Source organism: Ranitomeya variabilis, chromosome 2 (assembly GCF_051348905.1).
Source record: "Ranitomeya variabilis isolate aRanVar5 chromosome 2, aRanVar5.hap1, whole genome shotgun sequence".
In the NCBI taxonomy this organism is placed as follows: Eukaryota; Metazoa; Chordata; class Amphibia; order Anura; family Dendrobatidae; genus Ranitomeya; species Ranitomeya variabilis.
Window position 1 is genome coordinate 296,291,342 of NC_135233.1, and position 13,490 is coordinate 296,304,831.

Here is a 13,490-nt window from a genome sequence, read left to right on the forward strand (position 1 = left end):
GGGTGCTACAACCTTGAGGGACGTTTGGTAGTTAGTCCAGGCTTGAAAATGCATGGTGGTTAAGTGTCTATGCATGCAACTAGTATTTAGACTTTTCAGATTCTGACCTCTGCTTAAGCTAGTTGAACATTTTTGACAGATGACTTTGCGCTGATCAGTTGGATGTTGTTTAAAAAAATGCCAGACTGCACTCTTCCTAGACTCTGATCCCTTTTCAGGGATTGCAGACTGAGCTTTAACCGGATGGCAACGCTGTGCTCCAACAGGTTTTGGCTTTGACACGCGTTTTGGTCCAGATACGGGCCCGGCAGATGGAACCTGTTGCGATGTTGATGCCTGCTGCGGCCCCTCCTCCACCTCCGCTTCTGAACTACTGCCGCCTGCACCCTGTTCCCCCAATGGCTGCCAATCGGGGTCAATAACTGGGTCATCTATTACCTCCTCTTCGAGCTCGTGTGCAACTTCGTCTGTGTCACTGTGTCGGTCGGTGGTATAGCGTTCGTGGCGGGGCAACATAGTCTCATCAGGGTCTGATTGTGGATCTGTACCCTGAGAGGGCAATGTGGTGGTCTGAGTCAAAGGAGCAGCATAGTACTCTGGCTGTGGCTGTGCATCAGTGCACTCCATGTCAGAATATACTTGTAATGGGCATGGCCTGTTAAATGTTTCACTTTCTAAGCCAGGGACGGTATGTGTAAAGAGCTCCATGGAGTGACCCGTTGTGTCGCCTGCTGCATCCTTCTCTCTTGTTGTAGTTTTTGCTGAGGAGGACAAGGAAGCGACTTGTCCCTGACCGTGAACATCCACAAGCGACGCGCTGCTTTTACATTTACCAGTTTCGGAAGAGGAGGCAAAAGAGCTAGAGGCTGAGTCTGCAATGTAAGCCAAAACTTGCTGTTGCTGCTCCGCCTTTAAAAGCGGTTTTCCTACTCCCAGAAAAGAGAGCGTTCGAGGCCTTGTGTAGCCTGACGACGAAACTGGCTCCACAGCTCCAGACTTAGGTGGAATATTTTTATCCCCACGACCACCTGATGCTCCACTACCACTACCATCATTACCAGCTGACAATGAACGCCCACGACGACCTCTTGCACCAGACTTCCTCATTGTTTTAAAATCTTAACCAAAGTAACTTTATTTGTTGCTGTCAAACAACTTACACGGTGAGCTATAACTTCAGTATGATTTCAATATCCCTTAACAGGTTGGTGAGACCACAAGGAAAATCAGGCACAATGTTACACACTCTGTTTTCTGTGGCACAAAATCACAGAGATGACACACACGCAGGACTGTCACTCAAGCACTAATGTCAATATTAATCTCCCACCTAATTTATTTATTTTTTTTTCTCAGGGAGACTTTAGAAACCAAATAATATTAAAAAAAAAAAAAAAAAGGCTTTCTATGGCCCACAATTAGAGAGAGAGAGGTGGCACAACCAGGAGTCAAGACTGGCGCACAAGCTGAAAGGGCAATATTACTCTCCCACTGTTTTTTATGTTTTTTTTGTTTTTTTCAGGGAGACTTTAGAAACCAAATAATATTAAAAAAACCAAAAAATAAATAGGCTTTCTATGGCCCACTGAATGAAAGGGAGAGAGGTGGCACACCCAGGAGTCAAGACTGGCACACAAGCTGAAAGGGCAATATTACTCTCCCACTGTTTTTTTATGTATTTTTTGTTTTTTCAGGGAGACTTTAGAAACCCAATAATATTTAAAAAAAAAAATAAATAGGCTTTCTATGGCCCACTGAATGAGAGGGAGAGAGGTGGCACACCCAGGAGTCAAGACTGGCACACAAGCTGAAAGGGCAATATTATTCTCCCACTGTTTTTTTAGGTTTTTTTTTTTTTTTTCAGGGAGAATTAGAAACCAAATAATATTAAAAAAAAAAAAATAAATAGGCTTTCTATGGCCCACTGAATGAGAGGGAGAGAGGTGGCACACCCAGGAGTCAAGACTGGCACACAAGCTGAAAGGGCAATATTACTCTCCCACTGTTTTTTTAGGTTTTTTTTTTTTTTTCAGGGAGAATTAGAAACCAAATAATATTAAAAAAAAAAAAAAAAAAAAAAAAAATAGGCTTGCTATAGCCCACTGAATGAGAGATAGCACACACAGCAGTGGCACACAAGCCCTGACTGAGGCCAATATTTTTCTCCCACTGATTGATGTAGTGTTTTTGTGTTGAGGTAGAATTTAGAACACAAATCACGGAAAAAATAAATAGGCTTTCTATGGCCCACTGAATGAAAGGGAGAGAGGTGGCACACCCAGGAGTCAAGACTGGCACACAAGCTGAAAGGGCAATATTACTCTCCCACTGTTTTTTTATGTATTTTTTGTTTTTTCAGGGAGACTTTAGAAACCCAATAATATTTAAAAAAAAAAATAAATAGGCTTTCTATGGCCCACTGAATGAGAGGGAGAGAGGTGGCACACCCAGGAGTCAAGACTGGCACACAAGCTGAAAGGGCAATATTATTCTCCCACTGTTTTTTTAGGTTTTTTTTTTTTTTTTCAGGGAGAATTAGAAACCAAATAATATTAAAAAAAATAAATAAATAGGCTTTCTATGGCCCACTGAATGAGAGGGAGAGAGGTGGCACACCCAGGAGTCAAGACTGGCACACAAGCTGAAAGGGCAATATTACTCTCCCACTGTTTTTTTAGGTTTTTTTTTTTTTCAGGGAGACTTTAGAAACCAAATAATATTAAAAAAAAAAAAAAAAAAAAAAAAATAGGCTTGCTATAGCCCACTGAATGAGAGATAGCACACACAGCAGTGGCACACAAGCCCTGACTGAGGCCAATATTTTTCTCCCACTGATTGATGTAGTGTTTTTGTGTTGAGGTAGAATTTAGAACACAAATCACGGAAAAAATAAATAGGCTTTCTATGGCCCACTGAATGAAAGGGAGAGAGGTGGCACACCCAGGAGTCAAGACTGGCACACAAGCTGAAAGGGCAATATTACTCTCCCACTGTTTTTTTATGTATTTTTTGTTTTTTCAGGGAGACTTTAGAAACCCAATAATATTTAAAAAAAAAAATAAATAGGCTTTCTATGGCCCACTGAATGAGAGGGAGAGAGGTGGCACACCCAGGAGTCAAGACTGGCACACAAGCTGAAAGGGCAATATTACTCTCCCACTGTTTTTTTATGTATTTTTTGTTTTTTCAGGGAGACTTTAGAAACCCAATAATATTTAAAAAAAAAAATAAATAGGCTTTCTATGGCCCACTGAATGAGAGGGAGAGAGGTGGCACACCCAGGAGTCAAGACTGGCACACAAGCTGAAAGGGCAATATTACTCTCCCACTGTTTTTTTAGGTTTTTTTTTTTTTTCAGGGAGACTTTAGAAACCAAATAATATTAAAAAAAAAAAAAAAAAAAATAGGCTTGCTATAGCCCACTGAATGAGAGATAGCACACACAGCAGTGGCACACAAGCCCTGACTGAGGCCAATATTTTTCTCCCACTGATTGATGTAGTGTTTTTGTGTTGAGGTAGAATTTAGAACACAAATCACGGAAAAAATAAATAGGCTTTCTATGGCCCACTGAATGAAAGGGAGAGAGGTGGCACACCCAGGAGTCAAGACTGGCACACAAGCTGAAAGGGCAATATTACTCTCCCACTGTTTTTTTATGTATTTTTTGTTTTTTCAGGGAGACTTTAGAAACCCAATAATATTTTAAAAAAAAAAAAATAGGCTTTCTATGGCTCACTGAATGAGAGGGAGAGAGGTGGCACACCCAGGAGTCAAGACTGGCACACAAGCTGAAAGGGCAATATTATTCTCCCACTGTTTTTTTAGGGTTTTTTTTTTTTTTTCAGGGAGAATTAGAAACCAAATAATATTAAAAAAAAAAAATAAATAGGCTTTCTATGGCCCACTGAATGAGAGGGAGAGAGGTGGCACACCCAGGAGTCAAGACTGGCACACAAGCTGAAAGGGCAATATTACTCTCCCACTGTTTTTTTAGGTTTTTTTTTTTTTCAGGGAGACTTTAGAAACCAAATAATATTAAAAAAAAAAAAAAAAAAAAAAAAAATAGGCTTGCTATAGCCCACTGAATGAGAGATAGCACACACAGCAGTGGCACACAAGCCCTGACTGAGGCCAATATTTTTCTCCCACTGATTGATGTAGTGTTTTTGTGTTGAGGTAGAATTTAGAACACAAATCACGGAAAAAATAAATAGGCTTTCTATGGCCCACTGAATGAAAGGGAGAGAGGTGGCACACCCAGGAGTCAAGACTGGCACACAAGCTGAAAGGGCAATATTACTCTCCCACTGTTTTTTTATGTATTTTTTGTTTTTTCAGGGAGACTTTAGAAACCCAATAATATTTAAAAAAAAAAAAAAATAGGCTTTCTATGGCCCACTGAATGAGAGGGAGAGAGGTGGCACACCCAGGAGTCAAGACTGGCACACAAGCTGAAAGGGCAATATTACTCTCCCACTGTTTTTTTATGTATTTTTTGTTTTTTCAGGGAGACTTTAGAAACCCAATAATATTTAAAAAAAAAAATAAATAGGCTTTCTATGGCCCACTGAATGAGAGGGAGAGAGGTGGCACACCCAGGAGTCAAGACTGGCACACAAGCTGAAAGGGCAATATTATTCTCCCACTGTTTTTTTAGGTTTTTTTTTTTTTTTTCAGGGAGAATTAGAAACCAAATAATATTAAAAAAAATAAATAAATAGGCTTTCTATGGCCCACTGAATGAGAGGGAGAGAGGTGGCACACCCAGGAGTCAAGACTGGCACACAAGCTGAAAGGGCAATATTACTCTCCCACTGTTTTTTTAGGTTTTTTTTTTTTTTAAGGGAGAATTAGAAACCAAATAATATTAAAAAAAAAAAATAAATAGGCTTTCTATGGCCCACTGAATGAGAGGGAGAGAGGTGGCACACCCAGGAGTCAAGACTGGCACACAAGCTGAAAGGGCAATATTACTCTCCCACTGTTTTTTTAGGTTTTTTTTTTTTTTTTCAGGGAGAATTAGAAACCAAATAATATTAAAAAAAATAAATAAATAGGCTTTCTATGGCCCACTGAATGAAAGGGAGAGAGGTGGCACACCCAGGAGTCAAGACTGGCACACAAGCTGAAAGGGCAATATTACTCTCCCACTGTTTTTTTATGTATTTTTTGTTTTTTCAGGGAGACTTTAGAAACCCAATAATATTTAAAAAAAAAAATAAATAGGCTTTCTATGGCCCACTGAATGAGAGGGAGAGAGGTGGCACACCCAGGAGTCAAGACTGGCACACAAGCTGAAAGGGCAATATTACTCTCCCACTGTTTTTTTAGGGTTTTTTTTTTTTTCAGGGAGACTTTAGAAACCAAATAATATTAAAAAAAAAAAAAAAAAAAATAGGCTTGCTATAGCCCACTGAATGAGAGATAGCACACACAGCAGTGGCACACAAGCCCTGACTGAGGCCAATATTTTTCTCCCACTGATTGATGTAGTGTTTTTGTGTTGAGGTAGATTTTAGAACACAAATCACGGAAAAAATAAATAGGCTTTCTATGGCCCACTCAGTGAGAGATGGCACACACAGGGATGGCACTGTAGCAGAAATGCCAATCTTAATCTCCCACAAAAAAAAAACAAAAAAAAAAAAAAAACTGTCCTACAATTACTATCTCCCTGCAGTAATGTAAGCCAGGTATGGCAGGCAGCAATAGGAGTGGACTGATGCACAAATTAAATAAAAAGTGTGGACAAACAAAAAAGATAGCTGTGCAGAAAGGAAGGAACAAGAGGATATGTGCTTTGAAAAAAGCAGTTGGTTTCCACAGTGGCGTACACACAGCAATACAGCTATCACGGAGCCTTCTAGGGCAGCCCAATGAGCTACAGCGCTGAGGGGAAAAAAAAAAAAAAATAGCTTCCACAGTCCCTGCACACCGAAGGTGGTGTTGGACAGTGGAAATCGCTGCAGCACAAGCGGTTTGGTGGTTAGTGGACCCTGCCTAACGCTCTCCCTGCTTCTGATGAAGCGGCAGCAACCTATCCCTAAGCTCAGATCAGCAGCAGTAAGATGGCGGTCGGCGGGAACGCCCCTTTATAGCCCCTGTGACGCCGCAGACAGCAAGCCAATCACTGCAATGCCCTTCTCTAAGATGGTGGGGACCAGGATCTATGTCATCACGCTGCCCACACTCTGCGTTCACCTTCATTGGCTGAGAAATGGCGCTTTTCGCGTCATTGAAACGCGACTTTGGCGCGAAAGTCGCGTACCGCATGGCCGACAAGCACAGGGGTCGGATCGGGTTTCATGAGACGCCGACTTAGCCAAAAGTCGGCGACTTTTGAAAATGATCGACCCGTTTCGCTCAACCCTAATCAGAACCTCTTTGAGACAAAACAGCCCCTGCTCCAATCTCAGAAGCATCCACCTCGACCTGAAACGGGAGCGAAACATCTGGCTGACACAACACAGGGGCAGAAGAAAAATGACGCTTCAGCTCCTGAAAAGCCTCAATGGCCGCAGAGGACCAATTGACCACATCAGCACCTTTCTTGGTTAAATCAGTCAATGGTTTAACAACACTAGAAAAATTAGCGATGAAGCGACGGTAAAAGTTAGCAAAGCCCAGAAATTTCTGAAGGCTCTTTACAGAAGTAGGCTGAGTCCAATTATAAATGGCCTGAACTTTAACAGGGTCCATCTCGATAGTAGAAGGGGAAAAAATGAAGCCCAAAAATGAAACCTTCTGAACTCCAAAGAGACATTTATACCCTTTCACAAACAAGGAATGAGCACGAAGGACTTGGAACACCATTCTGACCTGCTTCACATGAGACTCCCAATCATCCGAAAAGACCAAAATATCATCCAAATATACAATCATGAATCTATCCAGGTACTTTCGGAAGATGTCATGCATAAAGAACTGAAACACAGATGGAGCATTAGAAAGCCCGAATGGCATCACCAAGTACTCAAAATGACCCTCGGGCGTATTAAATGCTGTTTTCCATTCGTCGCCCCGTTTAATACGCACAAGATTATATGCCCCTCGAAGATCAATCTTGGTGAACCAGCTAGCTCCCTTAATCCGAGCAAACAAATCAGACAGTAGCGGCAAAGGGTACTGAAATTTGACGGTGATTTTATTAAGAAGGCGGTAATCTATACAAGGTCTCAGAGAACCATCCTTCTTGGCCACAAAAAAGAACCCTGCTCCCAACGGTGACGACGACGGGCGAATATGCCCTTTCTCCAAGGACTCCTTTATATAACTCCGCATTGCAGCGTGTTCTGGCACAGATAAATTGAACAGTCGGCCCTTCGGAAACTTACTACCAGGAATCAAATTAATAGCACAATCGCAATCCCTATGAGGAGGTAGGGCACTGGATTTGGGCTCATCAAATACATCCTGGTAATCTGACAAGAACTCAGGGACTTCAGAAGGATGGGAAGATGAAATAGACAACAATGGGACATCCCCATGTACCCCTTGACAACCCCAACTGGATATAGACATTGATTTCCAATCCAATACAGGATTATGGACCTGTAGCCATGGCAAACCCAAAACGACCACATCATGCAGATTATGCAACACCAAAAAGCGAATATCCTCCTGATGTGCAGGAGCCATGCACATGGTCAATTGAGTCCAGTACTGAGGCTTATTCTTGGCCAAAGGTGTAGCATCAATTCCTCTCAATGGAGTAGGATACTGCAAGGGCTCCAAGAAAAAACCACAGCGCCTGGCAAATTCCAAGTCCATCAAATTCAGAGCAGCGCCTGAATCCACAAATGCCATAAGAGAATAGGACGACAAAGAGCAAATCAGAGTAACGGACAAAAGAAATTTTGGCTGTACCGTACCAATGGTGGCAGACCTAGCGAACCGTTTAGTGCGCTTAGAACAATCAGAGATAGCATGAGTGGAGTCACCACAGTAAAAACACAGCCCATTCTGACGTCTGTATTCTTGCCGTTCAGCTCTGGTCAAGGTCCTATCACATTGCATAGGCTCAGGCTTCTGCTCAGAAAACACCGCCAAATGGTGCACATTTTTGCGCTCACGTAAGCTTCGATCGATCTGAATGGCCAAGGACATAGACTCATTCAGACCAGCAGGCGTGGGGAATCCCACCATAACATCCTTAAGGGCTTCAGAAAGACCCTTTCTGAAAATTGCCGCCAGGGCACACTCATTCCACTGAGTAAGTACAGACCACTTTCTGAACTTCTGACAATATACCTCCGCTTCATCCTGACCCTGACACAAAGCCAGCAAAATTTTCTCTGCCTGATCCACTGAATCTGGTTCATCATAAAGCAATCCAAGCGCCAGAAAAAACGCATCTACATTACGCAATGCAGGATCTCCTGGCGCAAGGGAAAATGCCCAGTCTTGAGGGTCGCCACGTAGCAAAGAAAAAATGATTTTTACTTGCTGAATGGGGTCACCAGAGGAGCGGGGTTTCAAAGCAAAAAACAGTCTACAATTATTTTTGAAATTCAGGAACTTAGATCTATCCCCAGAAAACAAATCAGGAATTGGAATTCTGGGTTCTAACATCGGGTTCTGAACTACATAATCTTGAATGCTTTGTACCCTTGCAGCGAGCTGATCCACACAAGAGGACAAACCCTGAATGTCCATATCTACACCTGTGTCCTGAACCACCCAGAGGTTAAGGGGAAAAGAAATACAAAACAGACTGCAGAGAAAAAAAAATGGTCTCAGAACTTCTCTTATCCCTCTATTGAGATGCATTAACACTTTGTAGGCCAGCTGTACTGTTATGTTGGGTTGGTGGTTAGGAGCACTAGAAATGACCAGATGAGCAAACTAGCAATACAGGACGAGCTCTGGGAAGTGGGAGCTCTGCTGACCGCAAGCCCTAAGCCTATCACAACAACTAGAAATAGCCGTGGAGCGTTCCTGACTCGGCCTAGACGCCTCTTCACAGCCTAAGAGCTAACTACCCCTAAAGATAGAAAATACAGCCTACCTTGCCTCAGAGAAATTCCCCAAAGAAATAGGCAGCCCCCACATATATTGACTGTGAGTTAAGATGGAAGTCACAAACACAGGAATGAAATAGGTTTCAGCATAGGAGGCCAGACTTAACTAAACAGACTGAGGATAGAAAAGGTATCTTTGCAGTCAGCATAAAAACTAACAAAAAAAACCACGCAGAGTGTGCAAAAGAAACCACCGCACCGACTCACGGCGCGGTGGTGCCACTCTGCATCCGAGAGCTTCCAGCTAACAAGATTAAATCATAATAGCAAGCTGGACAAAAACACAGTGGTAACAAATAAGCTAGCAGGGACTTAGCTTTTGCTGAAGTAGACAGGTCATCTGAAAGATCCAAGAGAACTGAACTAGTACAAGGACATTGACAGCTGGCATCCAGTAACGATCTGAGTGGAGTTAAATAGAGCAGCCAGCCAAGACCTGAATGAGATCAGCTGGAGAAGGAATCTCAGAACCAGCAGCTCCACTCACAGCCACCAGAGGGAGTCCATGAACAGAACTCGCCGAAGTACCATTCATAACCACAGGAGGGAGCTCGAGAACAGAATTCACAACACACGCCCGAACATAGTCTGCGACATCACGAGCCATATGCGGCCACCCATATGTCCTCGTCAGTAACTCAGAAGTCCTTTTGGAACCAAAATGTCCACCAACCCTGGACGAGTGTGCCCAAGAGAGAACCTCCGGTTGCAAACTGGATGGTACAAAAGTCTTGCCTGGAGGCACAGACTCTAGCGAAACTGGGGCCACAGTTCTCAGGCTCTCAGTGGGGACAATAAGCCAAGGCTCCTTTTCCTCCTCCACAGATGACACAATGGAGCTAGAGAGAGCATCGGCACGAATGTTCTTTTCCCCAGAAAGAAAATGGAGGGTGAAATGGAACCGGGAGAAGAACAAGGACCATATGGCCTGGCGAGAATTTAACCGCTGAGCTGTCTGCAGGTACACCAAATTTTTATGATCTGTGAAGACTTGGAAGGGAAAACGAGCTCCCTCCAAAAGATGTCTCCACTCCTAGAAAGCCAACTTCATGGCTAGCAACTCCCTGTCCCCGATGGAATAATTCCTCTCTGCTGGTGAGAAGGTCTTAGAAAAGAAGAAGCAAGGATGCTTCCGAACTTGAGCATCCTTTTGGAAGAGGACTGCTCCAGCACCAACAGATGAAGCATCCACCTCCATGATAAATGGCTTATCAACATCGGGGCGATGTAGGATGGGAGCGCTAGCAAAGTGTGACTTAATGGAGTTAAAGGTCTTGGAGACCTCCTCAGAACACAATTTGGGATTTGCTCCCTTCTTGGTGAGGGCAACCAAGGGAGCTACCAAAGTTGAGAAGTGCGGAATGAACTGGCGATAATAATTAATGAACCCCATAAAGCGCTGCACCGCTTTAAGAGAATGGGGTTCCTGCCAGTCCATCACAGCCTGTAGTTTGGCAGGATCCATAGCCAATCCCTGGGCAGAGATGATATAACCAAGGAAAGGTAAGGACTCCTGCTCAAACACACGCTTCTCCAACTTGGCATAGAGGGAGTTTGCCCATAGGAGATCGAAGACTTTGCAAACATCTCTCCAGTGGGAGTCAATATCTGGAGAGTAGATGAGAATATCATCCAGATAGACTATGACCGAGGTGGAGAGCATATCCCGGATGACGTCGTTCACATAGTCTTGGAAAACGGCTAGGGCATTGCAGAGCCCGAAGGGCATCACCAGATATTCATAGTGCCCATCCCTGGTGTTAAAAGCCGTCTTCCATTTGTCCCCCTCACGGATGCGAATCAGGTTGTAAGCACCCCGCAGATCTAATTTAGTAAATAACCTTGCTCCCTGAAGCCTATCAAAGAGCTCAGATATCAGGGGCAAAGGATACTTATTCTTAACGGTGATGGCGTTAAGACCCCTGTAATCTATGCATGGACGCAGTTCCCCATTCTTCTTCTGCACGAAGAAGAACCCAGCCCCAGCAGGTGACACTGACTTCCTGATGAACCCTCTTGCCAGATTCTCTTGAATGTACTGAGACATTGCCTCCATCTCCGGGAGAGATAACGGATTAGCTCGACCTCGGGGAGGCTCAGCACCAGGCAAGAGGTCAATGGGACAGTCATAGGGGCGATGGGGTGGAAGGGTCTCCGCCGCCTTTTTGGAGAACACATCCGCATAAGACCAATAATGCTTGGGGAGAGAGGATACATCTGCGGGTACCTCTGTAGTAGCAACCTGAACGCACTCCCTCTGACACCTACCCCCACAAGATTCACACCAACCCAAAATTCTGCCTGAGGACCACTCGATATGAGGGGAGTGGTACCATAGCCGTGGTATCCCCAACAGGACCTCATCTATTCCCTCAGGAATGATGAGCAGAGATATAATCTCCTGATGGGATGGCGACATGGACAGAGTAAAAGGGATGGTCTGGTGTGTTATGTGTGAGGGCAGTGTCGACCCATTCACCACTCGTACCGTTACTGGTTGAGCTAGCATAACCAGGGGTATTGCGTGACGTTGGGCGAAGTCTGAAGACATAAAATTGCCCTCCGCCCCAGAATCCACGCAAAGCTCTAATGAGTGGGAGGATGAGCCTATAATAATTGTCCCCTTAAAGGATAATTTGGAGGCAAACATCGCCGTGTCTAGTGTACCTCCACCTACTACCACTAGACGCTGACGTTTCCTCGACCGCTGGGGACATCTGGTGGCAAGATGTCCTGACTGCTGGCAGACATGACAGACCTTGAGTGCACAAGCGGTCCGGGACTTAGATCCCGCTCGTGACACTTCCATGGCCTCATGTGACTCAGGAACCAAGACCGGAGATTCCATAGGTTTGGCGAAGGTGGGAGCCAGCCGAAACCTCTGCCTACACTGGGCTCGCTCTAACCTCCGCTCGTTAAAATGGAGGTCAATACGAGTAGAGACAGTTATTAATTCCTCCAGTGTGGCAGGAATCTCCCTAGTGGCCAGAGCATCCTTCACGTGATCAGCCAGCCCCCTCCAAAATATGGGGATAAGGGCTTTATCCGACCACTCCAGCTCAGAAGCTAATGTACGGAAGTGGACGGCAAAATGGCTGACCAAGGACACACCCTGAGTTAATGCCAGCAGTTGGAGCGCTGTGACATGGGTGACTCGAGGTCCTAAAAAGACCTGTTTCAAAGTGCTCAGTAACAACGGAGCACTCTGCACCACATGATCGCCACGCTCCCACAGCGGTTTAGCCCATTCCAACACCCTGTCCGACAAGAGGGACACAATAAATCCCACCTTAGCCCGCTCTGTGGGAAAACGTGCAGCCAGGAGCTCGAGGTAAATAGAGCACTGACTCACGAATCCCCTACAGGATTTGCTATCTCCAGAAAATTTTTCTGGTAGTGGGAGGCGAGATAATGTCGGAACAGGGGTGGCAGTGGACAAGGTTACTGCAGCCACGCTAGCAGCCTGTACAGCAACCGCGGTTACATCCACAGCTGAGGTTAAGCTCTCGAGAGCCGCCAACCTACCCTCCAGCTGCTGGATATACCGCAAAGATGTTGAATGTCCGCCATTTACTAGCCAGACCCTGGCGCTAGTATTATGTTAGGGCTAGCGGAACGCACCGAATGAATATAGAAATTTTATTATAATGGATGCATTTGCAGCCCGGGGTCCACCCTGCAGGCGAACCTGCTGCTAGCAAACGGCAGAACTATATGCCGGTATGAGCTGTTACTTGACAGAGTAGCCGTGAACTCAAAGCACTGCGCCCTGTTAGACTTCACAGTGGCACAGGCTAACTACCCAAACGAGAGCAGTCAGTGGTCATGCACGCACACAAAACTCCTAGCCGGAGGTGCCAGCGTTCTAGAGGCTTACTTCAGCCAGGTCCCTGAATACACAAACACAAAAACTCCTCGCCGGAGGTGCCAGCATTCTAGGGGCTTATTTCAGACGGGTCCCCGAACACAATCATACATGACCACACTGGCGCAAAGTACATAACTTAGAACAATACTAGCGCATGGCCGTGCGGCCATGCGAGCCTTAAATAGTTGCAGCACGTACAGGACCTTCCTAGAATGACCAATGAGAGGCTGCCACAGAGCGTGAGCACCTACAGGACCTTCCTGAAGGACCAATGGCCTAAGCTGCAGTATCTGATCATGTGACCCTCGATCTCCACTGAGAGATCTTACTCTGGGCATGCTCAGAACGAGAAAAGCTTGCCGCTGCCCAGCACTGACTTCAATGGAAGAAGCAGGGAAAGCAGCAGTAACTCTTTGTACAGAGTCCGACTGAGCGAGACGCTGGGACCGATGACTCCACTGAGCAGGCTCCACTGTGGCAGGAGAAGGATGGGAGACTGCAGTGGAGATGGACCGAGATTCCCCCTGTGCAGATGCGGGAACTTGACCCCTAACAGTGTATGATCTGCAGACCACCAATATAGACTCTGTTTAATTAAA